The following is a 25,441-nucleotide window of genomic DNA, read 5'->3' as shown; positions in this document are numbered from 1 at the left end:
CCTTCCCAACCACGTCCTCGGCCACCCCGCCGCAGAGCGGAGCGCTGCGGGCCGCGCTCCCGCTGCCTTCGCCCAGCGCAGCCCCTGGAACGCGGGCAGAGGAGCCGAAGTTCGGCCGGCTGGGGCTGCCATGGCCGTGCCTCGGCCGCGGCGGGGGTGCTGTGACATCCCCAGGGGTGGCAGGGCGTGTTTACTGCTGCGGTGGGGATGGCCGTAATTCCAATTAAATACGGGCACTGGGGAAGCTGTCGGATTCGGGTGGATACTCATTGTCTGTGGAGTCGGACCTTTGTGAGCTGCCACCTCACAGTTTTCAAACTGGATTAAAAAACGCATTAAGGGTCCAGGTCGTGATGATTAATGTTGTGCACGGGTAGCTGCTGTTTGCGGGGATATTGACGTTAATAGTTCTTGCGGTGGAGGATCTCCACCTTTTTCCCTTTCTCCTTCAAGTCTTTAAGGGCAGCCAGCCCCACTGCTCTAGAAGCATCATGCTGCAAACTGGCAGATGCAGAGGTGGTTGCATCAGCTGTCTGGAACATTTAGCATAAGCCTTTCCAACCACCAGTGACACTCCTCACAAATCAAAACAGACCCATATGAGGCTTCCATGTGTGAACTTTTTTTTAGAGGTTATTACCGTGGTGTGGGTTTGCTTATGATTTTTAAATTTTTTTTGCTATTGAACTGCCTTGCCTCTTTGGCAATGACGGGAAAGAATTCCTTATGTATAAATTCTTTATCTGCACACTTGATAGGCTCTTCTTTTTATTGTGTTTGTGTTATTGTATTGTGAAATGTATTTTAGACTGCTTGGCTGAAAAATAAATTCCATTTGACAATCATGAGACATTTTACAAGGCAGCAATGAGGAGGCTTTGAAATGTGCTTTCATAGATACAGAAATTGATAGAAATGTGACAAAGGTCTTTAGATGATTTGAAATGACTAATCTGTTAAATGTGTAATTGACATCAGGCTAAAGATGGACAGACTGTAGCCATTTAAAGGTTTAGCTGCAGAGTAATCACTGCAGTAACTGTTTACATATATATTTAATATATATATGTGTATGCATATATTTAATGCATTATTTTAAAGAAAGGTGGAATGCCTAAAGGACAGCCTTTTGCATCACTTAGCTGTAAGACAATATGTACATTCTCAAATGAAACAAATGTCTTTATTCAGGAACTTTTACCCTCATGGTTTTGTGTGGCAATTGTAAGTTACAAACCAAGTACCTAACATAGAATATATAAAAAGCAGTATCACTTGACTGTTTTGACCTGTAAATAATTGAAGAGAGAGATAAACTCTGATAGCTTATAGAAGTTATTAAAGAATGATCCAAGAAATCCATGATCCTATGAGAAAACAGGATGGACCATCTTTTGAAAATGTTTCCTGTACAGATAATTTAATATTGATTTGTATTACAGTCAATGACATTTTCAAACTGCCTTGCAGTCTTTGCTATAAAATTATACAGCCTGAAATTACATTGCTCTGTTTCAGCAGAGAGAACACAGAGCCATCTGACCTACACACATGAAATGAAATATCTGAGATCCAGTGAAAGTTTCCTATTTTCAGAGATCTTTATTTTATAAAAGAAATAAAAGAAAAATTGATGTCTTCTTGGTATAGATACAGGGACCAGTGACTGTAGGTTTTGGTACTCAAGTATGCAGAATCCAGTAACATAAGAAATCTTCCCACTGTGGATCCCCTCTGGACGTAGAAATATTCATTTAATTCATAGTTTTTAGCCGTTCTGTTCTTTGAGCCCTAAAACAGCTCACTGTCCACTCTGTCAGTAATTCTGGAGAAATCTTTGGGTTCTGTTAAACGCAAATGATAATAGAAGTGAATTGCTTTTGCTGGATGAACGATGGGTAATAGTAGGTGATTATACTGGAGGGAAATCTCCTGAACCAGAAGTTCTGCTTCTCATCTTATCCTTTTTTAAATAATGATGGAAAATCTGCTGACTAATAATCTGCAAATCAATAACTAGGAGGTGACAGGAATTTCTTGAAGATGAATTTTTCTGTGAAGTGCTCAAAAATACTCGTTAGGTAAATTGCATATATTCCTAATGGCTCTTTGGGTTAAAATGTTGATGTGGTCAGCTGTTTTAATTGATATTAATATGTTACAGATTTAAAAAACCAGGTTTTGTATTTGACTTATGATTTTCACAGTCTTATTCATGAAGTATTCAAGCTGGTTCAGTGATATATTCTGTGAGGAAATATAAACATTTGCTGTGATTCAGCACCTCCCTCCTCCTAGTCTTAGGGAGCTCAGCATCAAAAGAGATTAGTGAAACCATGGACTTAAATGAAAAGAAGAAAATTAACATTGGAAGAAGACTTTTAAAATTAAATACCATTATGACAATGAAAACAGTTTGAAATGGCTTTAAGTTGATGCTGGTAAAAGCTTCATTTTTAGGACAGTTTTTACTCTGGAATGATATGCTTGACATACCTGGTAAATTTTGTGTCTTCTAATGAGTGTATGTTTTAGGACAGTTCCTGTATTGCAGCATTGTATGGCTTGTCAGAGAGCATCAAAAAATATTTTCCAAGTTCAATGGATGTTTCTAATGGTTTAGGTCCTTTCTTTAGCCATATTTCTGTAACATTGCTTTTCAGATTTCAACTCAGTTGAATCTAATTTCCATACTTGAAGGTTTACTTATAATTGAGAGATTTTTTTTATTTCAATATTTTGGAAAATTATTTTCATTAAGATACATGTGTTCTACCAGTACTTAAAGGCCTGTCTGTCCAGGAGTAAAACCTGGCTGTGCCAGGCAGAATATTTTAATATTTAACAAGACAGAGTACACATAAACAAATACAAATGTGTAGAGACATGTTTAGGCCACAATCTGTTTGCTTTGGTCAAGTAAGAAATAAAAGTGAGTCTATGTTTTGTTTTCCCATATCAAATGGAAATCAGGGTCACAATGCACACAACAGTTTACAACTAAATTGGATAATTACCTGTATTACTGGTATTCCTTGGGAGAGTAATGTGACAATATGAGTAATTCCACCAGCAGGCTTCTGTATCTTAAAGGAAAGCTCTTTGTGTAAGAGAGGATTTGTGGAAGATGGCAACATTTTCTATAGATAGCATGGCTTATCTAAAGTGTAAGCATTTAGTAGTCGTAGATAATACCTGTGTGATACTTGAATTCTAGTCATTTTGTATGGTATTAGGTAACAAACCCTAGAACTAATGAAGTCTTGTGAATCTTGCTAAATTATCTTCAAGTGGGCTTTGAACTTTATCATTTGGTAGGTGCAAAACTGCTGATTTGGCAGCTCTGAGAAGAACCAATATTTCTAGAAGTTGTGTGGGTTTGTAGGCAGGACTGTAGATTGATATAAACTGTAGTGAGCAGGCAGATTCTGCCATGTCAAAACCTTGTTCTCAGGTTGATGAGAGCAAACTTTAAAATGGGAACACTTAATTTTTATCCAAGCCTGTTGATGGCAGAGTGAGAAGGAAATCAGTTAACAGTATTAAACTAAGTAGACATGAAATTGTCTTATTAGCAGACAATTAAGTAACTGGGTAAGCTGCAGTTTGGTATATGAAATTAAGAGATCAATGTAGAACCTTCAGTTTCTAAAGCAGAAGAAGTAGGACCTGCTAATTGTTTGCTGCTAATGTGTACCTTGGCACTGCATTCAGACCAAGCACAGGTCTGTCACCCTTTAAAAAGTTCCAGTAGCTTATGAGCTGATTTTCATCAGTATCAATGATTACTAATTCTAATCAGTTTATTTAGGTTTATTCTGTATGCACTAAGACTGCAAAATCTGTACATAGTAAAAGACAAGTTTACAGTAAAGCAGAGTATGCATGTTTATAAGGTTGGACAGAAGTAATTTGCACATTTTATGTTCTGGAAAGTTGTATTCTTTGTCCCTAGTTGTGATCTCTGTGGTTCTTGACTGAGCTTTGAAATTCACTGAAGTAAAAACACAGGTTAGTTGCAGGCAAACTTTTTGTCTCCACACAGTTACTTGATCCCATTATCCTCCTCAGCTTCTTTAATGTGTTCTCTCCCATTCCAGACAGGCTGGAGGTTTATTGTGCAACTATGTAGAGAATTCCTTCCAAAAAATGTACTATACTGTGGAAGGGAAAGAATTGTAAAAATCTACCAATTTTAAGAAAAAACTTGAGCATTTTGGTGGGAAGATAATCCCCCTGACTCTATAGAATTATTTCAGAGGATGAAAAATAGAAAGACATGAAGAGTATTATCTAGAAAGAGCATTTTCTCTTCTTCCAAACATCCCAGTCCAAAACTGAGAACGTCTGTTTACACCTATACATCAGACCAGAGACTTCTCATCACTGGTCACAATGATTGTTCTACGTAATTGTTCTAGCCAGCTTGTTTTGTGAGGGGAATCTCTCAGTCCCAGTTATAGCTCCTTTGAACTTCTAAAGTTTGGTTCAGGTAGTCTGTGATGAACTAGAAATATGCCCTTCATGAGGTATTTGTAGAAACTCTTGCTGGAATAATGCTTATGTGTGCAAAAGCCTCTCTAGAAATGGGTTGAGCAAAGTGTTCATATCATGTGTTTTCGTGTACATCATTGTAACTCTCTAAACAACTCTGATAAAGAAACATGAACTGTGGAAACACTTCACACCACTATCATCTGGAAGACTGGCTTATTGAAGGCAACAGGAGTTTTACCTTCCATTTCAGATAAGCAACCTGTACTAGAACCTTGATTTATTGTTGGGTTATGCTGATCATGCTTAATTTGGAGGTGATTTGCAATGCCCTGATGGTCATAATCTTCACTTCAGAGGAGCAAAATTTAGGGAGTGCAACTTAGAGACTGTGTAATCAGGGCTGGAATCAAGGAAAAGCAGCAATGGCATTCATAAGGTGTGTTAATTTTGTGTTTTTCTCCTAAGGACTCTATTAAAAAGAGTTTTTAAAAAGCCGCAACTTTCCTTCCTGAATCCAACCTCCTTATAGAGAGGGATGGTATATATATATATGTGTGTGTGTATATATGTATATATATATATATATATATATATATACACATATATATATACAGACTGAATTTGCAAATGACAAAGTTAAAAATATTTTCTTCACTGAATCAATGGTGGAGATTGCAGGTTCTTATTAGCTTTGTAGTTTCCAGAAGTTTGAGACTAAACTCATCCCTACAGTACCCCATGCTTGGAGCTTAATTTGATACTGTGTGATTTGCGTCATTTAACAAATGTCAGCAAAATCTTGGTCCCTCTTTGTGATTCTGTAGTAACTTTACTGCAGACATATGAGCAGATCCTGAGTCTGATGGTCTTATGGGACTGACTTCAACAGAAAAGTGATAAACCTATATGTGACTTGAAATAGTCTTGAGACATTTATTCAGTGCTGTTTTCCTTTTGTATTTTGATTGTTAACCCCCTCCAGGCACCAGGTTTGTGAATGTGAAGTTTATAACCGGTAGGTAGGCAACAGCTGTAAGAAGCCAGAATTACACAATGTCTGATTTGTGCTGGTTATTTTCTAGCTTTACCCTCAACACAGGATCCCAAGGCAGTCATGAAAGGTGTGCAATAAGTTTGTGTGGGGAGAAGCTAATTTTCTTTGAATAAAACAGTTCTTCAACGTATGTTTTTTTTCAAAACTCAGCTGGTGCTCTTCATAATGATAGTAGGGTTTTTTTCCCTCATTACTTTTAAACCAGAATTGAGCATGCTATATACTTCTAAGTACTTTGCTTCTAGTTAGAGCATAAGTCTCTAGGTCTCAGTCTCAAGGATGAAATTTCCTTAGCAAATTTCTGAGCTTCCACTCAGTGATGAAAGAACGACGAAAAGGTAGGCAAAATTATTCATGTTTTCCTATGAAGAATAATACAATGTAGTAAGCATTTTTCTGTAAAACAATACCTTTAAGAAATATATTTTTTTTTTAGTATATACATCAAAAAAAACCATGGACACAATTTTTCATCTACTTTGAAGTCAAAGTAGCAAGGCTTGAGCTATTAATGTTGATAGTAGATGCATCACTCAGGTAATTGAGGCTACTAACACTGTTAGTGCTCCTAATGAAAGAAATGTGATTGTGATAGTAGTAAAGAAGTTTCAACAAAGGTGTAGTAATAAATGGGAAAGTATATCTTGGTACAGTTACGTATTTCAGTTTCAGTCTTCCATAATCAAGAGCAATTAACAATGGTTTTAAAAAATAAGTTGTCATTCATTAAATTATGCTTTTGGTTTGAGAAATAGTCCCTTGAAGATGTATGCTCAGATTTAGCTAAAATTATATGCTTGTTTTTTGTTCAATTGTGTAGACTTTGTGGCCTGTGCAAAGTAGTATTCACAACTATTTCTGCTGGGAAAACTCCTGCTTTGCTAAAAATGTGAAAAATGTTGGGAAAGCATGTTGATAAAAATCTGTTCTATTTGAGTTTAATTCACTTCAGTCAAAACAGACACAAAACAGATTCAGGTCATATCTACTGTAGTTAAACAGATGATAATTATTTTCTGACTTCATACATCTTCCTAGTCTTCCCTAGCTGAAAATACCAAGATCTGCGTTGAAATGTTATTTTAGTAAGTTCTAAGCTGAATTATGTTATCTCAGAATTGAGGAAGTCAAGGAGCTTGGACATGGGTAGGTATAAGCAGATACACGGCTCACTTGTTCTATGGTAGCTTTTGGAGCACTATGTTCTTGTTCGTAGTCTGAGATTGTAAGAGCACATTTAGTCTCAGTTGCTCCAAATTGATGAAAACATTTCAAAATATATTTAAGCTAAGCTTTTGAAATCTCATGTAAGGCCTGTGAGAAATGCTTCAGAATCTTTCCAGGTAGATACAGAGCTTACTGATACAAAAAGTAAGACAAAATGTTTGGTGTGACTCTTGTGCATTGAGAGGGAAGTATTGAGGTTTTCTAGAAAGGTAGAGTGAACGGGCTTCACTTCGTGGGTTTTACAACAGGTTCAGAAGTGAATTCCTGTGCTTGTCTCTTGGCAACACACACTGACACAATTTCCACAGCAGTTTATAGGCTGTGGTAGTATCTGTGACCTCTTCTATCCCTCAGGCCATAGCTACATAATCACTTTAATTTTACATAACTATGCACAGCAGCCAAAAAGAGCAGTCTTGTCTTCCCCCATTGCTCCCAGCAGCCCATTCTTCCCTCTGTGCTGGCCCTAGCATTTGTATGATTGGTCAGTGAGCTGAATCAAAAAACCAGTCTGGCTGAAAACTAAGCCCAAACTCCCAGCTGCAGCACCTATTTACAGTTGGAGCAACTAATGAGATACTTAAGAAGTTTGAGATTTGCATGTCTATGGGTGAAGTTGTCTCCAAAAGAAGTCCACCCCCTTGGGTCTCACTTTTGTCTCATGCAGTGGGGCTGTGGAGCTCTTCTGGATAAAAGGCTTTCTGGGGCCTTGGCCAACAGGGCTGCTGATTACACATAAATTTGCTGATTACACATAAATGCAGATAACTGTTAACATTTTTTATTGTGATTTTATCTTCTTTTTTTTTTTTTTTTTTTTTTTTAATTGTGTTATATGTTGGTGCACTAAGTGTTAAAAAACCTTTTGAGTCTGTCTTTCATTCTTAGGACCAATGATTGTGGAGGTAAGTGTGAAATAGTTTGCTGAGGGGGCTTAAGTTAGGTATAGGCCTGGGAGGAAAGAAAGAATCAAATGTAAATGAACTTCCAGAGGCCTTGTAGCATAGTGTTACATCTAACTTTCCATTTTCAGCACAGTGCAACATTGATATTTTATTTCATTCTGGGGAAAGAGGGGAGAAGGCTGGCACTTCAAATTAGCAGCAGCTGCAGAATTAAGACAAGGGTGTTAGTGACTCATTTGGAAAAGTACTAGCTAAAACATTCTGTCTCCTAGAAAAAACATTAAAGAAGGGTTTATGATACAAACTTAGAATTTTGTGAATAGTGTTAGTGACCTTCTGGTTTCCTCTGGATAGCTTTCCTGATTAGTGACCATTTGCTTTTGACTATTGCTCATGAAAGTGAGAATACACGGGGACGTCTCGGAGGGGGAAACATGGCTCCTATCAGGGCCAAAGACTCCAGAGTGCCTCTTACTTCCTTTGACCCAGTCAGTTGTCTAAAAGCTCGGATTATTACTGTCCCAGGTAGCTGGAAAAAGGGCTAGATGTAGTAGTTTCTGTGATGCGTTTGAATAAATGACAGAGTAGTCAAACTCCAGTTTCCTCAGAGACAGGAAACTTGGATCATAGGAGCAGTTTCTTTGTTCTCAGTCCCAAATTTCTTTATCCAATTCACTATTTTCACTGCTCAGGCCTTTTAATGGACTGTATTCACAGTGTTTCTATTTAGGTTGTTCTCTACTCTTTCCACATCTGTATTTGGGTGAGGTTTTTTTCCTTTCTCTGATGAATATGGGTATTTCCCTGTTTTATGCCCAGGTCCGACAAATCGCTGTATTTAGAAGAGCAGGCTGTTTTAAGAAGAGAAGGCTAAGGGGAGATCTAACTGCGACTAAATGTATCAAATAAGAATGCATTGAAAAAGTGGAGACACACTTCTTGGAGATGCATGGGGGTAGGATCACAGGATACCAGGAGCTCTCTAAATCAGCCTTCTGCTCAAATCAGGTTTATCTAGAAGATCAGACCAGGTTGCTTAGAGCATTATTTGGTCTGTTCTAGAAAGTCTCCAAGGATGGAGATGCACAGCCTCTCAGCACAACCTGTTTCAATGCTGGTTATTCTTGTAGTGATTTTTTTTTCCTTATTTGCAGTCTGGACCTCTCTTTTTTCAACTTAGGCTCATTGACTTATCCTCACACCATGGACCACTGTAAGCATCTGGCCCCTTCTCCTTGATAACCTCCTCCATAAATTTCCATTCTCTGAAAGGAAAACTGCTATTAACTCCCACCAAAGCCTCCATTTCTCCAGCCTGAACAAACCCATCTCCTTCAGTTTTTCACAAAATAGGTGATCCAGCCCCCAGCTGTCTTGACAGTCCTGCACTGAACTCGCTCTGGCTTATCAGTGCTGTTTACTGGGGGCTCAGAACTGCGCTTGGGATTCTGAATGGAGCCTTTCAGATGGGGGTAGTCACCTCCCCTTCTGAATGCAGCCCAGCAGGAACAGCAGAGCATGCTGCTGGCTTATGCTTGGCTGGCTGTGTGCCACAGCCCCCAGGTCTGTTCCAGCAGAGCTGCTCCTCAGCCAGTCACTTCTCGGCTGACATAATTTCAAGGGACTCTTCCTTTACACATGCAGAACTTTGCACTTCTCTGAGATAAAAATATTAAACACAACAGTCCCAGTATAGCAACTGGTAGTGCTCCACTTGGTCCAGGCATGACATTCACTGCCCTCTCCTTGTCTACAGAGCTGGTAGTTTTATCACAGAGGGGAATAGACAATAGGGTGCAACACAGTGGACACAAGTTAGGACATAAGGAAATTCTAATTAGATATGAATTTTTTTTTTCCACCGTAATTGTGACCTGAAGGTACTGATAGAGGTTCTGGAATCTCTTGGAGATGGTAGAAGACTCAACTGGACAAGGTGCTGAGCAAACAGGTCTTGGAGGGAAGTTGGACTGTATGACCTCCAGTTGTCCTTCCCAAGCTAGTGTGTATTCTGTAAGGCTGGCCCTGTAGCCATCCATCAGCATAAGAGGCTCTAAATAAACTGTTACTGTTCCTTTCATGCTCCATCCTAGTAAGCTGTGCTATGGAATTTGGAAAGGAAAGGTGTAGAAGGAAATCCCTTTTTCTGTTTCACAGAACATGCATTATACAAATATGCAAATGACATTTCAATAATCATAAATCATGCAAATTCTCTTATCCCATTTTAGCAAATATCTTGTTTAAGCTGCTTAAAATTTGGGGGTTTAGGTTTGTCTATTTATTTTTCTCCTGGCAGAAGATTATAGTGCTACAAAATTATGCTGTAAATTGTGACAGACTTGTATACATTCTTATACCAAACCACTTTTTTAGGTTGACATTTCTTGTTCCTGCATCAAATCTGAATGTGTTGATAAGTTTTTGTCTGGAGCATGGATTAAAAGTTAAATAAAACAATAATTAACCCCCAAATCTTGTCTCTTTCCAAGCAGACATTATACAGAGGTACAGCAGAATACTGAGGAAGGCAGTATTCTTTCTAGTAGAAAAAATTGGAAGAATTGGCATGTCCCTATTGCTTTTCACTAACAGTTCTGCTGTATTTCACATGACTTTTCTTCCAAATTACAGTAAGTTCATCAGCTGCAGGAGCTATGGATACGTGAAAGGCTTCCAAAGCCACCCACCCAACTCCTTTAGCTCGCTCTGCTTTTATTAGCACTTCTCTCCAGTGTCTTTTATATGCTCTTCCCCCAGATTTTCTAGGGATTTTCAATGGCAGGTATAATAATAGGAACTCACATGTTCCCAAATCCTGGAGTTAATCTTAAAGATGCTGCTTTTACTAGATCTTAAAAAAATAAAATCACAGCTATGGTTGTCAACCAGATTGGTTATGAGAAAAACATGTAAAACTCACCAAATGCCAGTTCATTTTTACTCTGCTAACTAAACTGCTCATAGTTGTCCATTAATTCTGAAAATAAGGTTTCTTGTTAGGTGCCAGAATATAAATTTAGGGATCCAACACTGGATTAAGTTGGCCCTAAGGTGACTTTCATTGCCAGAAAGTCAAAGATAGCAGCATTATCACTGCAAGTCATTATAACAGAAAAGAAGTTGCCAGTTGAATACGTCTTTATTTTTTTCTTTGTCCTAGAGTGTTTGCCTTGATGGTGATTGGGCTATCCAAATATAAAAATAATTGCAGATTTTTCAAAAAATATAGAACTGGGAAAAAAATGAAGATACATTTGTGTATTGGGGTTGTCTTTGGTCTTAGGAATTTTAGAGGCTATTCTTGGAATTTTATTTAGTTGAGGGCCTGGGATCAGGGAGAAGTGTTACCAAGCATGTGATACTTACATGCTGAGTAGCTATGCTACTTTCTGGGAGAAATAGCAAAATACTACAGTAAAAATGAAAGAGAATGACAAAAGTTTACTTTGCCATGTTGCCTCCAGAAGAGGCAGAAAAGCAACTATGCATATTTTATATTTGTTGCCCCTTTCCTTCTTTTAAAATTGAAAGTGGAATTCTGTGTCAGATGAATAATTGAATAATGATTAAATTAATAATAGATACCTTTTTTACTCATATGAAGTATAATGGGTCATTTTCCATGCTTACTTACACTCTATTCAGCTCTGTCAAGGTTAGTTTAAATGGCTCTCTTTTACTGATATTTATGTGAAGTTTAGAAATGTGTATACGCCGAACACCAGAACTCGTGGCATTTCTGTGGCACACCTTTTAAAAGTAGGAGTTTATCTGATTGCTGTCTTCCCAAATGTGTTCTGTCCTCCTATTGATGGAAACTGTGCTGCTGTTGTCATCCAGGGAGGATGCTGCACATCCCAGTGCTCTGGTGGTGGTTGTATACACGCATTTTTAAAATGTGTTGGATATGTAGACTGACTTAGATTTACCTACCAGTTGTTAAAAAATATTTATAGTTGGTTCAATTTCCTTGATTGACTTGATTGATTACTGTTAATTCTTTGATCTTTGAAAGTGTGGTGCCTCCTCTGCAGGACAGCCAGTGCTTCAAGTAATTTAGATATCGGGCAACTAGTGAAGTATGGATGTGCATGCATTATTTATAAAATACTCTGGGTTGCTGTCTGTGTAATGAAGGCATTCATGTGTAAAATGGGCACTAGTCTGTGATTTTTTCATAAATTAGGACCTTAGTCCTTCTCTTGACACTGATACTGAGCTCCCTGTGTTCTTTAATTTAAATGTTCCTAAAATCTAGTCCTTGCAGAAAAATCATGCACCAGAATCTTCCTTTTATGTCAAGAAATAATAAACATAATCTTAAATTGAATATTTCTTTTATTGCAGCCCCTCATTTTTCAGTTTAAATGATCTGGAAAATCTCCAGATCGTACCAGAGAGCCTGTAGCTTTAAAGCAGAGTTCAGGAGCCTCTGGGTTTCTTGGAGACAGAGGAAAGAAGGCTCACAAATACCAAGGGTTGTGTACAAATTTGAGCAATTCTGGCTTGCCTAATTATTGGAGGATGTTGGGAGACTGAGCTGGGATTTCTGGGAACAGAAAGCTGAGAGCTGTGTCTGGGAATGACAAATGTTTCACAGTTTTAGTGAGAATCTTTTGATAATTTATACTTACAGGAATAACATCTGGAAAAGAGGAAAGGAAATCATGTCTTGGAATGCCACTGAGATAACAGCAGAGAAGTAGTCTGGGTTCTGTAGTTTTTTTTAGTGTTGGCCTCATGGAAGTGACCTTTAGAGCTACTCACTGTTAGTCCTTGCTGCCACATTGAGGCCCTGGTCTTGAGAGTGGTGGTTCCATGGGACGGTTCCAGTTTGATTTCTCTGCCCCCAGCACTGAGCTTGTCTCTGGAAGTGGCTTAAATAGGCACTGAAAAGCTGGCTCTAGACCTGTCTCTTGAGCCTTGTGTTGTTGTTTGAGATGGGAAAAGAGGAAAAGGTAACTGAAAAGTATGAAGCCAAATGGAGGGAAAATGTAAGGAAAACTAATTTTGAAAGAGGAAAATTGCTGCAGGGAACAGATAAGGGAAAATAATAAGTGAAGAGAGCAGAGAAGGGCAGAAGCCAAATTCAGTGGAGAGGCTGTGGCATGTTTGCCAGAGCATGGCAAAAGAAGACACCCTCAGCTGCCAGGCCATCCATGGGGAGTTGCATCTCCAACAAAAGGAGATTGAAGGCAGTATTCTGCAAGACCTCTGTTTGGGGACTGCTAAAGTTCAACAAGAATAAAAGGTTACTTTTACAAAAACAAAGGATGATTTTGGGGAACAGACAGACAAGACCTTTGGGTAAGGCCTTGTTTTATACAGATTGTGAGAGGACAAAAGGTGCTCCTGGGAAATAGGTGACAGCTATCTTTGCCCCTTATCTGCTGCAGTCCTGTTGTGATTCTGGATATAAAGTTACAGAGGTAAACTTCTCAGAACTGAAAGGTCTGGTGTTTCTTTTTGCTTCTTGTAGTTTATACATTTGTTTCATTATTTATTACACTGAAACTAGAGTAAATGCAAAGATTTCCTGAACACTCTCTTAAGCGACGTAGTGGTGTTGTAATTCTTTTTGATATTTTAAATGTTCATAAATTCTCTTATCCTGATAGGCATGGCATGAATCTGAATCCCAGAAAATATACAGGATAGCAAAGACTAAATGGAGTTAGTATCCACTTAGCAGATAGAATATCACTGCTCCTAGCAGAAGTGGCTAAACAGAAAAGAAATCCAGAAGGCTCTCATCTCTATATAAAAGATCAGAAGAGTATGCATGGGGAATAGAGCTCAGTTGAAATTATGCAATTTATCAGTCAGAGTGAAACTTAGAACTTACAGTAACATATTATTTTGTCTTTAGACTTCATGAATAGAGAGACATGCTTTCTTACATTAAAGTTTCATTGCTCATTTGTGCTGTTTGTACTATGCCAGAACCCTTATGTCCAAACACCCTGCTCTGGTCATGTGTCAGTCAGCTCAAGGCTAAAGTCCATCACTGCAGCTGAGGAGATCCCCTGTTTGGACTAGAAATAAGATTCCAGCCTGCTTTGGTGAGCAGAGAGGTGGGCTTTGTATTTAAATTAAGATCACTTAGAGGAAAAAGTGGGACCCAGAGCAAGTTAGAAGTGCTCAGGTCATCACTGCATAATAACATTTGTAGTTTCTATAGCTGAAATAGAATGATCTGTATATTTCAATTCGTTTTATGTGAAGTGGCCAGGATTAATGTGTGTTATGGTGGAGATCATGATACTCCAAAGGAGTGGCACACAGAGTTTTTGTTTTATGTCACAGTCTACCCCTGTGGAGCAACACAGCTCACAAAAGGGCTTCGGTTTTATGGAGGAGTTGCAAATAATGCAGAGTGATTTTGCACTTTGAGTATGCTGTCCTGAAGCTATAACTACATCCAAACAAGAAAAAATCCTTTTTATTTTGTTCAGGTTTAACGTCTCTTTTCTGTAGCTTTTGCTTTTCTTTCTTTTGGATGTTGTTTTTGTTTTTGTTTTGTTTTTTTAATCACAGGTTATACTGGGGATGTTAATACTCAAAAATGATAAAATCTTAGAGTTTTGCAGCATACAGTTTCATCCTGCATCTCTCTTGTGTGCAGTCATCCCCTGAGAAAATGACATTTGGCATCAGCTTCCTTCTGCCTGTGACAGCAGGGATCCTTGAGCAGTGACTGCTGCATTAGTGCAGCAGGCACTGGTGGAAGGCCAGGTATAAAGATTTGTTATGCATTCTGCAAAATTTATCCTCAAATAGTTTCAAGGGGACAGAGCTTTTTTCTTGAAAAAAAGAGTGCCATTGTCCAAAATACCTTAATCTACTTTCAAAGCCAGCTAAACAAGAAAAGGAATTCTTCTTCTGCAAGGTGATTGCCTTGTCACAGCATTACTTGTAGATGTTAAATTTAAATCTGTTAATGGATGCATGAGGTTTCTGTTCCTGCTTCTTTCCAGGATGAAGCCTTAAAGGTTTGATGATACTGAAGTAAACACACTGGAGTGTTAGAGAGTAAAAGCTGTCAATGATGCAGAATATTGATGCTAACAAGATTTAGAGCTTGTCTGCACTTAAAAACATAATGGAATTTATAAGGAAATGCTTTTCTGGAATTATTGAGCATATTAAGTTCACATATAGATATACATGTATCTAACATCCCTATCCAGGGTTATTTCAGACTAGTTCTGGTAATTTTCCAAATGTAGACAAGACTTAATTAAGCTGACTCAGTGTGCTAAACTTGTGTCACCTAAAACTCTATTAACTATATTGTCTTCTAATTAATGATTTTAATAGTTTTAATTATATTACTAAATCCAGTAATAGCAGAAGTAAATAAATGCACAATGAATATCTATTCACCTCACTAAGTGAGCATTTTGCCTGCCTGCAGTATTTGGGACTGGGCTGCAGAGCACTTGGCAGAACACAGATGAGATTTCTCTGTATTCTTTTTAATGTCTCTTTTCTTGAGAATTATAAGTACTGAAATGACACAGGTATCTCGGATTTAATTTTAAATTGAAATGTTTCTAGGTTGTGCAGTAGTGCAAAACACAAGTAATTACATGAATGTATCATAATTATGTTAACACATTTAATTAAATACCAGGAGTTTTAGAAGTAAAAAGTTATGTTGTGCAGAGGAATGAACATGAAGTTGCTTAGCTTTATAGAAGCCACATTTACTATGATGCGTACGTAGATGTATATTCAATTTCATTACAGTAAGTGTTGGCTTGAGAGACCAACTCTGCTCAGTTGTAGCCCTCCAATTAAAATTGAGGGGAATGGAGTTAAATAAGTAACGCCGAGTAGAATTTGACGTTAAATACAGAAAAAACTCAGTTGCAGTGTGCAGCATGTTCTACTTTTGTGACTCTTACAGACTTCAAACAGAATTGTACATTTGCATCCCAGGGCAGAAATTGGCCGTGTGCTTGGAAGCATGAAATCTCTCAAGGTAATACTTCATAACTATGGAATGTATCCCATGACTGATATGTAGCTAAGAACTGAGAATCAAGTTACACATTAGGAATACTTGAAATTAAATATTTTTCTAGTTAAAGGGAGCATTATGCTGGGTAAACAATCTATGTTTTCTTTTTCCAGAGATGCATCAGAGCATAAATAAACAAAGCATTTAAATATGTATATTTGTATTTCCTGGTCTTTATTGGATTTTATTAATAATTCTTTAAGAAAAAAATATTTTTTCCTTGAGTTAATTTATTAGAGTTTTATGTTTGACTCTTGAAGTACCTACTTTTAATTTCTTTTTACATTCTTCCTTTCTTTTTTCATTCCAATTAAGTTTGGAATTTCTGATTTTAGGCAATTAATTTCCAAACATACCAACTTGTTTCATCAAGGAAGGAGCAAATATCCCTAAAATCTTACTAGGATCTGCACAGAAGCATTCACTAAGGCACTGTCAGTGGTCTTTTATGAAAAAAAAGTTACCAAGAACAAAAAATAAATTGGTGAACTTCGTTGCATCTAAGATGTGCAATATTTTACTGGCTTTTCATTCTCACAGTGACCCAGACCCTTGCAGGTACAAGGGAGCTGTTTCATCCTCAAGCAGATGCTCTTTCTGTAGTGTCAACTCTCCTCACTCTTCCTGAATCCATTCCCAGTACAAGCTGAAGCCCCATACTGGGCAGGTTTAATGAGGGGTGAGGGACCCCTTCTATCTTGTTTTCATCCCACAATACTCCTGCCTTCCTAGAGTGTTGTTGTGCCAGGGAAGGTGATGATCATGATTTTGGCTAAACAGCTCTCATAGTTGGAGAGACCCTTCTCTGTTGCCTTTGAGCAAAGAAAATTGCTGAGGATCCAGCCAAACCTTCAGAAAGCAGTACAAGAGGATGTTTATTTGAAATGAAATGCAAAGTAAAGGAAAAGCAGATTTTCTTATATTTGTTCTTTTGTTTGATGTTCTGTTCCTGTGAGCCCAGGTGGGTTGTCTCAGGAAGGTGTGGCACACTGGAAGGTACTTGGCAACTGATGCAGCTCGTTGTTCCTTCCTCGTTGTCCCCTTGGAGCAGGCTGGCAGCCCTGCACACAGGCTGGGCATCCGCTGCACAGTGAAGGCTCAGGGGCCTTTCATGCCTCAGGGAAACCCAGGGCACAAAGTGCCCTTAGGAATAAGCAAAAGGGATAGTCAAAGTGGTTTGTGTGATAATCGTTGGGTTTAAGGTAGCCTATTACTTTTTTAAAAACTTTGTTGCACTCTGTGAGTTCAATATCCTGTGACTAATGGGTACTATTAGGGAAATCTCCCATGTTCAGAGATAATGTCAGGCTCATCACAGACCTGATAAAGAGCAATGCAACACATTAATCTCATTGTCAGAAGACCTATATATACATCTCAGCTGCAAAAGAGATGGTATTTTTTGCTAATACTTTATTTCTGTCAGTTTTAACAACCTCTGCATCACAATTCACGAAATGCTTTATTGTGAAAACAGCATTTGGAACTTATTAATGTAGTTAAGACTATTCACATGATTAAAAATCTGAAGTTCTATCTGACCTTTGCAGATCAAGTCTGAAGTATTTTGCCTGTCTTTACCAGAGCTCTGAATTGCTTAGATTCTGACAAGCACATAGATTAAAATCTTGATGTGCTGTACTTTCTGTAAGTTTTTAGAAATAAATAGTTGGGGCTGGATAAATACTATACTAATTTTTCTGTTACTTTGCAAAATAAAAGCCATTTACAAAAAATCAAATGCAGCAGCACTTATATAATAGAAACTTGGAACACTGTAAATTGTGTTCTTTCAGCAATAAATGAACTTTCTTTTTAAATTAAACTGAAGTTTAGGAATGCAGTGTTCTTTGTCTCATATTTGTCTGCCTACACACACTCAGTCTGCACTTCGAACAAGTCGCCACTGAAGAAGCACATGTCCTGTATTTTAGGTCTCAGATATATATTTTTGTAGTTGAAGATGTCTTTACATTAACAAAAATAACTTCCTAATGATTATACATTAGAGCTAATGGTGCCAGTTTTACATTATTATGTGCATACATACTTGTTAGAACATGAATGACATTTTCAGAGTAACCATACCTTTTGTGGAACTTTTAAGTATTTTTGACTCCATTAAACTCTTCAACACCATGTTTGTTGAATATGCACTTTTTTCCTTACTAATCTAGTATTTCCATTTGTCAGACAGTGATGAATATATTCTCCAGACAAACTAACAAAAGACAATAGATCAGTTCTCTATCCAGGAAAACAACATGATGTAAACAGAATATTAGACAAGGGCTTTAGAGGACAACCTATCAATCTGTAAAAGAAAAAGGTCATCCTGCTTTGATGCCTCTTAACTGTGCTTTAGAAGAGGTAAATACAAAACTATAAAGAAAAGTAACTGTCATTAAAAGCTAAGCCTAAAAAGCACAAGCTTCATTATCGTGCTGATCTGGATGAACCTTAAACAATGTTTACAGTAAGGTTTGGAGAGTTGCCTAGCACTGGTGTATACACAATTAAACAACATAGCTGAACTTTTCTTTCATGTCAGCATACTGCTAAAAAGACCTCCATTGTACTCATATGATAGTCATTCTTGGAACTTACAACATAAACAGGAGGAGAGAACATTGACGTGTAATTCAATCCCATAGTGGTTGAGTGCATCGAGGGGCATGACTGCATTTTCACCTGTACAGCTTAAGGAGTAAATTATATATACAAAATAATGGTGAGGGTGTAGCAAAACCTGAACTCGGTTCGGGCACGTGAACATGTACCTGAATTTGGGAGTTGCAAGTATGGACTAATAGTTATTTAACATATTGCAAAATTAATTCTGATTGGTTTGGGTACTCTTATTTCTGTGACTAATAAGCATCCATATACTTGTCCTTGCTTTGGTACAGTAACCCATGAAATGCAAACACAAATTACTGAAGGAATAAAGGAGAGCCACAGCAACAAGGCAGTTGCTAGACTTTGAAAGTGGATAATCTGAATTGTAACTGCAGTTCTGCATGTCATTAGTCCCAGAAATACTTCTGTTTCACATTATATATAACACTAGGAATTTCCAGAATCACCAGTATTATTTTATATTTTTTCTAGTTATATTTAATTTTTTATTTAATGATATATTATTTTGGATAGTTTTGTATCCGTATACATCATAATAGTTCTTGTATTGCTTGCAACTAACGTTATTTTTTCAGTTTTTCATTAACTGGCCACCCTCAGTTCCTATTAAGTTGTTTATTTTTATGTACCTGAAAGAATATTTTTAATGAAAAACTTCATATTAATGGATGTATGTAAAAATGGAAGGTAAAGTAGGATATTAATTTAAATGTACAGTAAGTAATGTAAATTGTTACTTAATTGTACAACAATTAATGAGATTGTGTGCACTTAATGACATTGGACATTAATTGAATGGTATATAAAAAATATTCTTCCACATCCAGAAGAGAACAGTTCAAAGCTTACAAAGAAGTTTTAAACATAAATCACAGAATCACAGAATGGGTCAGTTTGGAAGGGACCAGAGTAGATCATTTGGTCCAGTCTCCCTGTTTAAGTGGGGCCACCCCAGAGCACATGGCACAGGATTGCATCCAGACAGTTCTGCAATATCTCCAGTGAGGGGCACTCCACAATCTCTCTGGGCAACCTGTTCCAGTGCTCAGTCACTGCACAGTAAAGTTCTTCCTCATGTTCAGGTGGAACTTGCTGTGCATCAGTTTCTGCCCTTTGCCTTTTGTCCTGTTGGTTGGTACCACTGAGCAGGGCCTGGGCCAGCCTCTTGTCACCCTCTCTTCAGACATTGACAGATATTGGTGAAGTCCCCTCTCAGTTGTCTCTTTTGGAAGGTCCCCCAGCTGTTCCTCATAAGATAGATGCTCCAGTCCTTTAATTATCTTCATAGTCCTCTGCTGGACCTGCTCCAGGAGTTCCATGCCTCTCTTTTCCTGATAAGCCCAGAAGAGGACACAGCACTCCAGCTGTGCCTCACCTCAGGATCAGCTCCTCTGTCCTGCTGGCAATGCTCTTCCCAAAGCACGCCAGGATCCTGTTGGCCTTCTTGGCCACAAGGGCACTGCTGCCTCAGGGACAGCTTCCTGTCCACCAGGATCCCCAGGTCCTTCTCCACAGAGTCCTTCCCAGCAGGCTGGCTCCCAGCCTGTGCTGGGGTTATTTCTGTCCAGGTGCAGGAGCCTGCATTTGTTTCAAACAGATAATATTTTCTTTCAAAAATCCTTTTTCTTAATCAACACCTCTTGACCTTTGCATTCTGTTGGAATAGTACTAATCCTGTGCAATTTCAGATAATCGCAACACTCACTCATCAGAGATGAAAACAGGTTTTTGTGTTATTTGCAGACTTGAAATTAAGGTGTTTAACCTATACATTCTTTTCACTTTCACTGAGCTGTTTTTACTGCTCACTGACCAAAAATTACTCACACTGCTGTCTGAAATTGCAGTTTATTACAGTTGTGATAGAATAATTATATTCTACTCTATACTAGAGCTGATAATAAGAGGAAAAATAATCATTTTGTGTTGTCAAGACCCTCAATCCCTCAGTGGTGAATAACTTTCCGTTTTCAAAAAAAGGCTTCTCATTTATCTGGACAAATACTTAGCTGGAGGACACTGACATACCAGTATTATTGCTTTAAAAAATCAGAATTTAGGAGTAGTGCGTGGACTCTTGTGGGAGAAGTAGATAAAAAATTTCATTAGCAATCCTGTGGCGTGTTTGCTAACAGCGTTAGAAAGTGCTCCTCAAGCAGCCCAATCAAGAAGTGAATGTATGGGGACTTTATTACCTTTGAAGTCTATTTTCTCAAATTACTGTCCTTTGAATTAGGCCTTTCTGTCAGATGTAATCATGTTATATTGCCAGCTGTTGCTGGTACCTTTCCCTCATATTTTTAATACAAAAAAGTTCCTTTAGTGTCTAATGAGTTCTTTCTTTTTGAATTAGATGGCCTTTTTTTTATATCCTGTGAAGCCAAAGAAAGGTCCTGGCTTGCAAAGTCAAGTGAATATCTTGGTGGTCTAGGTGTAAAAATTGATGAATAGCCACTGGGTAGACCAAGAGAGGAGTTCGCCATTTGCTGGTACACAGCTTTGTGCCTGCAGGTGTGAACAAGCTCCCTCTGGGGACACCCTGGGTTTAGACAGTGGCTGGTACTTAGGTTTGCAAAAATCATAGCAAAAGGAAATGTCAGACATAAAGCACATGGCTGCTGCACATCAGTAAAATCAAAGCTGTGTCCACTGGTGGAGACTTTTCCCTGTGGGCTTTGGTGAAATTTTTGTTGCTATTGGTAACATCACCCGTATTAACTTGAATGGGCTTATGCCCAGCTAATGGAGAGGGAAAAACACCAAAAGCTGTTAAGAGTTCACTTTCAGTTGCAACTATCACATTTCCTTTTAGACTGTAAGAATATCATGCTACACAGCATGTCTTGTGGCTGTAAAGAATTCTGCCTTAATAAAATTTTAATGTTTGCTAATATAAATCTACCTTCTTGTCACTGGCAGCACAGTCTTTTCTTCTAATAATGGCATGCATTTGCAGCTACTCCCTCTGTGTACTGGTGTCAACAGTCCTGGTGCAGATCAGGGGTTGTCACTGCTTCCATGATAAATTTGTATTTACTACAGCCAGAGCGTATTTAATTTGTCATGTTAATTCATAAACTGGAACTTTGCTCAAAACTAGTTTATAGAAAATAATTTATACAAAATATTCTTCACTGATTTTTTTTTTTATTTTAAGAGGAAGCTACCATCTTATTTGAATGTTACTTGTTTTTCAACAGTGACTTAGCTTTTTAAAGTAAGTGAGAGGATGTGATATTTCAAAATGTGGGCCAAAAGTCTTTTTACTTCAATAATATGACTGGATTAATTTTCTAAGGCATTCTCTCAAACATTAGTAAAATAAGTATTAAAATAAATATTAAAAGGTAAAATAGAAATAAAATACATCTTCTGGTAAATATTTTCTGGATCTAACTCATGTTGCTTTAAGGTGCTACAGAATGATGAGGTCCTATTTACTTACCAAAATAGGCCTGAAATGATACATGGGAAATGCCCAAGTATTGCAGTGTTCCCTGTCCAGTTTCACAACTGTTGTGATTATGTCATTAGATCTGATACATCCACTTGCTGTACGTTCATGTCAAGATCATGTCAGCTACACAAATCATTATTTCAGTGGAATTAATAGCCCTGTGTTGCACTCTGGAAATTCAGTGATATATGTTCACTTTTTCTTTGTTTCCAGGGAAAACTTGTCACCTTTCTGCCCAACAAACCCAGGTATGCAGGTTTAATTTTGTGCAAGTATTCTTTATTTGCTCTGTCCCTAACTACTGATGTGATTGGTAATAGATAAATGAGGAATCCAGATACAAATCATACAATAGGCTTCCCTTCTAGTGATTTTTTGTGCAAGTATTCTTTATTTGCTCTGTCCCTAACTACTGATGTGATTGGTAATAGATAAATGAGGAATCCAGATACAATAGGCTTCCCTTCTAGTGATCCCCGTAAAATTGTGATGCTTAACCTATAAATTGTTTAAATAGTTTGGGGTTTTCTTTTAAGATAAATTCTAAGTACAAATTGCTGGAATGTTGCTGTTGTGAATTGTTACTGGAATGTACTGAATTTAGATTTCTTCATCAATTCTTTCTGAAAATTGTTGTTGTTCATATTTTCATGACACAAGAAGCATGACAAAAAAGGCACGAGCCGGTTCAATTTGTAGACATAAAAAAATTACAAACCACTGTAATCCATCAAGCTAATTATGGTATTAAAAATTGACGTCTCCAGACTTCATACTTCCTTTTTTAACTTCTGCACAATGACAAAAATGGATGTGGCGTACATGTGAAGCAACATGAACTTGCAGTCAGAAAAGAGAACTATTAACTATTAACAATGGAGTTAATAAACCTCCATGGATGCCGTCCTGAAGGACTTTATGTGTCCTATTGTAGAGCACTGGAATTACTCATAGTAGTAGGGATTTGTTCTGGGAATTTACAGGGTTGCCACCCAACCATTTTGTGGCTCCCAAGATATGCAGTGCTTTTATAAAACACAGAAGAGCTGAAGAGTATAGGGAAAGTACTTCTTTATATGTAGCCAGGACATGCAGGTCTTACAGTGCCATCACAATTTAAACAGAACTCTCCAGTGCTTTCACTAGCAAGTTGTACTTGAGAATTGATGGCAAGAATATGACCCCGGTGTGGTGTGTGCTTGCAGGCTGAGCGGTGGTGGGAGGCCAGCTGTGGAATGTGGGAAAGTGGCTGAACTGCTGAAGTCATGCAGGGAATGTTAAATGTGTCTCCAGCTGGCAGGGAGCTGTGGCTGAAACACAAGCTCCAGGTTCTGGGCATTGCCGAGTGTTCCCGGCACCCTCGGCTCCTGCTGCCCTCAGCATGGCGCTGATACAAGTCGCAGATGGATTGAGAAGAAAATTAGATGCTTGTCGCCTTTTAGGGGAGTTTTAATGGCAAATGGAGTGAGGCAGTGAAGGCTGAAAGTTTCTTATTATGAACTAAGTGTTATGGTAGCACAACCAGTGAGAAGTGTGGTCCAGAAAAGCTAATGCTGCAAAGAAAAAGAGCTCTCATATTTTTCTTTTAATCCTTAGGGTATGGTTCTCTTAGAGAAAATGCAATTCACCTCTCTTTAACAACCCTTTAAATTCGGGGGTGGGAGGAGTGGCGGGGGGTGGGTGTGTGTGTGTTCTCCTGCAGCTTAGCCAACGCATTCCAGCTTCACAGTAAAAGAACCAGAGGCAGGGACTGCCACCTACCTGGCATGGCAAAGGGCAGAGCAGGAGTCTGGGGGAGATGTGATGCAGCTTGTCTAGGTGGGCAGTTAGAATTTCCTCATGTCCCCCAGTATTCCTCGATCAGCAGAGCAGCTTCTGGGAATACCCCTAAGGGATACCCAAGGGATATCTGCAAGTATTTCACATGATTTTTTTTTTATCATGCTGATATCACTTTGCATCAGCCCAGAGCCAATGGGAAAATATGCTGGGACAAATCCTGCCGAGGTGCCAGTGAGGTGGCTGCTGGCCCAGGTGCACAGGCTGTGTAATTCCAGGTCTGCAGGGAGAAGTCTATGTAGATATACCCTGTGTTGTCCAAAGGTATACGAATGGCAGGAAAGCTGAGAGGCAGCAACCGTGTTACGAATAACATAGAAATTTAGAGTACCATCTATTAAATGTTATTAAATCAACAGTAGAAAATTGCTTATTACAAACTGCAGTATTTTACTGCCCAGCCATGCAAGTGCCTAGCAACAGTCCTCCTCTGGAAATTCCTTGTTGCCTTCCTGAGGTTAATTTTCCTAACAAGATTACAGTTTCAAATCATCAAGAGAAAGCACTGACGGGCTCTTTTTCAGCTTTTGCTTAGCTAAAGGCTCCACCCAAGTGACTCTGGTCATAAGACATTTTCTTCTGTTACAGTCATAACTCAGGATGTGTCACAAATGCCATTAACATTGAAAAAGGCTAAGCCTCCTTATTTTTAATCCTGACCACAAGCCTCTTGACTCTGGATCAGTAACAGAATGGAGAAACATGAGAAAAAAGCACTTTTAAACTATTCCTATGCAAGCAATAATTTAAGGGGGTTTAGGGATTAATTCTGGTGAATCTAGCACATATGTCAAATATTACTTTCCCCATCTAAACATACCCTCCTTGCCCTGCCTCTCCCTACTGACACACCTCAGTGGAGGCAGCAAGGGAGCACATGCCCATGTCTCTGCTGTTCCCTGGAAGAGTTTGGCACTGCCACTCAAATTTGCCTTGCTTGATCACACAGCATCATCAGCACTGCCTCTTAGAGGAAAGTGTCCCCACCTTGGTAACTACCTAGGACCAGAGAGGAAAGTGTGCTGTGGGCAGTAGGTGAGAGAGCAGTGCATCTGGGACAGGCATGGAGCCTCACTGAAGAGAATCTGCTTGGGACAGGGGGTAAGGACACAGCAGCCAAGGGAACACAGGAGAGCAGCAACAGAAAGAATAGCTTGCAAGCACATGGAAGCTCACTTTCCAGCCTCCTCCTCCTCAGTCTGTGCTATGGGAATAAAATTCTTCTCACAGTCAGGAGTTGGAGTGCCTGAAAAGTAATTCTAGTGGTGCAGGAGACTGAGGAAACGTTGGGGGAAAGTTTTGCTGAGCTGAGATACCACGTGCTGTATTTGGAGCAGCTGAGGCTCAAGCATTCCCTTCTGCTCACTCTGCCAGACAAGCATTTTTGGCAGAAGAGCAAAAAGGACACCTGGAGGCAGCAATACCTCAAATTACTAGAGGCAGGCTTGCTCATCTGCCAAAGCCCAACTTGTAGTAAGAACATTCACTGCTCTCCAGTAGTCAACAGAGTCATTGCTGTATGGTATCAATAGAAGCAGCTGGTGCAAGTAGAGGGTCTAAAGGAGATGAACAGCAGACAAACATTAAGTGCTCGTAATTTGTGCTCCAAGGTCTGTAGCTCAGTTCGGATCAGTATCCTGTAACACAGAAGATACATTGTAAAGCTAAAGCTGTGTTTTCAGATGTGTTCTTTTGTAGCAGTACCAACTTTGAGCATCCCTCTTTGTCTCCAGACATTCTTTCTCCCCACATTACCCTATCAACAACGCCAGCAGAGCTGTTAGTGGGGCCAT

The 25,441-nt window shown here is 38.7% G+C and overlaps 1 protein-coding gene across 2 annotated transcripts in view; it reads left to right on the top strand.

The window, feature by feature from the left end:
- RBMS1 (RNA binding motif single stranded interacting protein 1) overlaps positions 1–25,441 on the top strand; it is a 142,290-nt gene that overhangs the window by 618 nt on the left and 116,231 nt on the right. The gene's annotated exons all lie outside the window — the stretch shown is intronic.

Source organism: Onychostruthus taczanowskii, unplaced genomic scaffold (assembly GCF_017590055.1).
Source record: "Onychostruthus taczanowskii isolate IOZ18803 unplaced genomic scaffold, ASM1759005v1 scaffold20, whole genome shotgun sequence".
Taxonomy (NCBI): domain Eukaryota; kingdom Metazoa; phylum Chordata; class Aves; order Passeriformes; family Passeridae; genus Onychostruthus; species Onychostruthus taczanowskii.
The sequence above is the reverse complement of the archived record's forward strand: the minus strand, read 5'-3'. Positions and strand labels throughout refer to the sequence as shown.